A 5,000-nucleotide genomic window follows, 5' to 3' on the forward strand; every position below is an offset into this window, starting at 1 on the left:
GCATTCACAGGGATCCAGCACAGTGTCACACACCTTCAGCCAGCATTCACAGGGATCCAACATGGTGTCACACACCTTCAGCATTCACAGGGATCCAGCACAGTGTCACACACCTTCAGCCAGCATTCACAGGGATCCAACACGGTGTCACACACCTTCAGCATTCACAGGGATCCAGCACAGTGTCACACACCTTCAGCATTCACAAGGATCCAACACAGTGTCACACACCATCAGCATTCACAGGGATCCAACACAGTGTCACACACCTTCAGCGTTCACAGGGATCCAACACTGTGTCACACACCATCAGCATTCACAGGGCTCTAACACAGTGTCACACACCTTCAGCATTCACAGGGATCTAACACAATGTCACACACCTTCAGCATTCACAGGGATCCAACACAGTGTCACACACCATCAGCATTCACAGGGATCCAACACAGTGTCACACACCTTCAGCATTCACAGGGATCCAACACTGTGTCACACACATTCAGCATTCACAGTGATCCAACACAGTGTCACACACCTTCAGCATTCACAGGGATCCAACACAGTGTCACACACCTTCAGCATTCACAGTGATCCAACACAGTGTCACACACCTTCAGCATTCACAGGGATCCAACACTGTGTCACACACCTTCAGCATCCACAGTAATCCAACACAGTGTCACACACCTTCAGCATTCACAGGGATCCAACACTGTGTCACACACCTTCAGCATTCACAGGGATCCAACACAGTGTCACACACCTTCAGCATTCACAGTGATCCAACACAGTGTCACACACCTTCAGCATTCACAGGGATCCAACACTGTGTCACACACCTTCAGCATCCACAGTGATCCAACACAGTGTCACACACCTTCAGCATTCACAGGGATCCAACACTGTGTCACACACCTTCAGCATTCACAGGGATCCAACACTGTGTCACACACCTTCAGCGTTCACAGTGATCCAACACAGTGTCACACACCTTCAGCATTCACAGTAGAATCTCTGTTTCACACATGTTTCTGGGTCAATGTGAACAGGATGGATTTGCAGGCAGCTAAAGGAAGATGCTGGTGTCAACTTACAAGTAGGGATGATCGATATTGGCTTTTCTACCGATATCCGATATTGTCCAACTCTTAATTTCCGATACCGATATCACCGATACCGATATCACCGATACCGATATATGCTGGCTTTTTACATCAAAACTATTGGGTAACAACAACATAAAATATCTCCTACTGTGGAATTAACACATTATGCCTAATTTTATTGTGATGCCCCACTGGATGCATATGTGAATCAAACATGGCTTTCCAAATGTACACACTGAGAAAAATAAGAGAACAACAACTTAAATTACGGAAAAAACTGCCATATTTATTTAGTGTTAGAGAGAAACCTCAACAACAAACTCAACAACACCACAGACAATATAAAAAAAAGGAAGAGGCATATCTTCAGTCCATTAGTTGTAAACAGTCAATGAATGAATAACTGGACATAACTTGTCAAATAATATACTCAAACTGGGCTCAATCTCTTTTAAGAGTAACAAAATAGTGTAAATATAAACAAGAAAGGCACAGAAATGCTCACAAAATTAAAACAGCCCTCCTTTAAAGTGCAACAAAAACAAAGACTGAAGTTGACTCGTCCATAAAACTGGTCTATTTCTTTTTCCCATGTCCTCATGTGTAAGAGGGAGATTGTTCTGTATGAATACAAGCATCTCAGCATCTCAGCAATGTATGAGATTTCTCTTCTCATCAATGATGTGGGCACCAGTGCTGAACACTGGTTCACTGTCAACACTGGTGCAGGGTGCAGTCAGGTACTGGTACCAGTGCTGAACACTGGTTCACTGTCAACACTGGTGCAGGGTGCAGTCAGGTACTGGTACCAGTGCTGAACACTGGTTCACCGTCAACACTGGTGCAGGGTGCAGTCAGGTACTGGTACCAGTGCTGAACACTGGTTCACCGTCAACACTGGTGCAGGGTGCAGTCAGGTACTGGTACCAGTGCTGAACACTGGTTCACCGTCAACACTGGTGCAGGGTGCAGTCAGGTACTGGTACCAGTGTGAACACTGGTTCACCGTCAACACTGGTGCAGGGTGCAGTCAGGTACTGGTACCAGTGCTGAACACTGGTTCACCGTCAACACTGGTGCAGGGTGCAGTCAGGTACTGGCACCAGTGCTGAACACTGGTTCACCGTCAACACTGGTGCAGGGAGCAGTCAGGTACTGGTACCAGTGCTGAACACTGGTTCACCGTCAACACTGGTGCAGGGTGCAGTCAGGTACTGGTACCAGTGCTGAACACTGGTTCACCGTCAACACTGGTGCAGGGTGCAGTCAGGTACTGGTACCAGTGTGAACACTGGTTCACTGTCAACACTGGTGCAGGGTGCAGTCAGGTACTGGTACCAGTGCTGAACACTGGTTCACCGTCAACACTGGTGCAGGGTGCAGTCAGGTACTGGCCCAGCAGGGAAGAGGGCCTGGTTGAGCCTCCAGTCCTCCACGGACATTTCATTCACCGGGCTTCTCCTTCTTAGCCACGAGTCCCGCATGTTGTATTTGTTGTTGTTAAATGTTATCAAGCGCGCGGCCGTAAACGTCCCATGCTGCGTTCATGCAGACTCGGAAATTCCAATATCGGTTGTAAAAATCCGATACCGATATTTCCAAATGTTACATTTTTAAGTCAATATCGGCCGATAATATCAGCCCTCCGATATTATCGGACATCCCTACTTACAAGCTCTCGTGCCGACAGGCTCAGGTGATTCTATAAAGTTATACTTTAAGAAATACACTTTGACCTTTTTATTAAAATGTCCTTATTTAAATTATCATCAAATTAACAGCATCTAACGTCCCCCAGCAGCGTCACTGACAAAGAGAACCAGCGAAAGAAGGACTCCAGATGATTGTTTGTGCTGCAGATGAATGAAGCTGGTGTTAAATTACAGGTGCTGGAGGCTTCATGTTGGCCACACATCTGCAGCCTTTATGACCACAAGGAGGTTTTTGCAACTTTAAAACAAATTAAATTAGTCCTGGACCGCAAAACATGTTAAATAAAAACTTGAGGTTGTGTTCATAAAGTGTCACAGGGACAGTTTTAGCTCTTGTAGTTATCTTGAGAGATTTTAAAAACGTTTTTCCATGGATTTTCCCACTTTGAGTTATTTTATGGATCTTGGCTATTTTAGTCACTGACGCTACTTTTAATTCTCGGTGGTGACAGCAGTTTTAAGCTATTCCAATATACTTTTCCTCCTTTGTCCACCAACTTTTCTTTCCTTTTTTCTTTCCTTTGAATTTTCTTTCCTATTTTTCCCCCCTTATAATTTTTTTATTTTTCCTTCCTTGGCCTATTTTCCTTTTTTATTTATCTTTATTTTCCTTGAAAAAAAAACCTCTGTATGAGGAATTGTAATTCTTTTTAATTGGACAATTTTGACTGTATTTATTGTTGTTGTTGTTGTTGTTAGAGTAGTTTGAGCTATTGTAGCTGTTTTCTTTTATTTAGCTTTTTATTTAGTTTGTAGACTGGATATTAGAATTTTTTTGGAAAGCAATAGTTTATGTAAATAAAATTAAAATGTAAGCACAACGTTGGGGCGTTGCTCTGGAGTGGCTGAAGAGCCGCAGGTTTCAGACGGCTGCTCTGAACAAACAGGCCCAGAAGAAAGAGGCTGGTGTTAAATTACAAGCATTCTGTTTTGCATATGGGCAAACTAAACGGGCCTTAAAGGCACAGGGGACCAAAAAAAAAAAAGATTGTGCCTGAGGCTGGTGTCAAATTACAAGTACAGGCTGCTACAAACTGACAATATGTAAGGTTAGCTTGGAAATACAGTTTGTGTCGTTCAGTCGTTGGACGAAAGGACGTCAACGACCAGGACCAAACATCGTTCACCATTAAGAGAAGAACCAAAGAAAAGTTACAAAATACATGACAACATTCACACATCGGTGCAACTGAGGAGGAAAAACAACTGCAAAATAATGAGCCTGGTGTCAAATTACAATTCCTTTTGCCACATGTGGGCAGGCTGGAGCTGCACAGACGATTTCTGTAGAATGAATGAATACAACCGGATCAAACAATGAAAAACCACGGAAATGACTTGAAGAGGCAAATCGTATGGTTCTGCTAAATGAGGATAGTGTCAAATTACTTGTGTTCAATGTTGGCGGGCTCCAGTTGCATCTTTGGATTTGGGTTGGAAAAAATAAAAAGTCAAGAAAATGCTTCATAACCACAGGCTGAAGAAGCACAAATTGTGTTACAAGTGGGTGAGACTGGCGTCAAATTACGTGAAAAACACGTTTAAGATGAGGAGCCTTCAGAAGACACCCGGCTTGCCCCACTCCCACCCCCCCCCCCCCCACCACCCCCACCCCCCACCCCCCGCGGGATGACAGGAGGACAACATGATGCCAAAGAAAACAGGTTTATGTGGAGCGTGAAAAGAGAGAAGACACTGATGTGTGGACAGCTGCTGGACACAGCAGTAAGACTGACCTCTGACCTCCGACATGACTGGCAGCAGTAAGACTGACCTCTGACCTCCAACCTGACTGGCAGCAGTCAGACTGACCTCTGACCTCCAACCTGACTGGCAGCAGTAAGACTGACCTCTGACCTTTGACCTGACTGGCAGCAGTCAGACTGACCTCTGACCTTCGGCCTGACTGGCAGCAGTAAGACTGACCTCTGACCTTTGACCTGACTGGCAGCAGTCAGACTGACCTCTGACCTCCGGCCTGACTGGCAGCAGTAAGACTGACCTCTGACCTTTGACCTGACTGGCAGCAGTCAGACTGACCTCTGACCTCCGGCCTGACTGGCAGCAGTAAGACTGACCTCTGACCTTTGACCTGACTGGCAGCAGTAAGACTGACCTCTGACCTGACTGGCAGCAGTGAGACTGACCTCTGACCTTTGACCTGACTGGCAGCAGTAAGACT

The 5,000-nt window shown here is 45.4% G+C and overlaps 1 protein-coding gene across 1 annotated transcript in view; it reads right to left on the minus strand.

Annotated features, from left to right (window-relative positions):
• Positions 1-5,000, minus strand: part of ppp1r1c (protein phosphatase 1, regulatory (inhibitor) subunit 1C) — a 19,042-nt gene that overhangs the window by 8,159 nt on the left and 5,883 nt on the right. The gene's annotated exons all lie outside the window — the stretch shown is intronic.

The sequence above is a fragment of the Blennius ocellaris genome (assembly GCF_963422515.1).
Source record: "Blennius ocellaris genome assembly, chromosome: 13".
NCBI lineage: Eukaryota > Metazoa > Chordata > Actinopteri > Blenniiformes > Blenniidae > Blennius > Blennius ocellaris.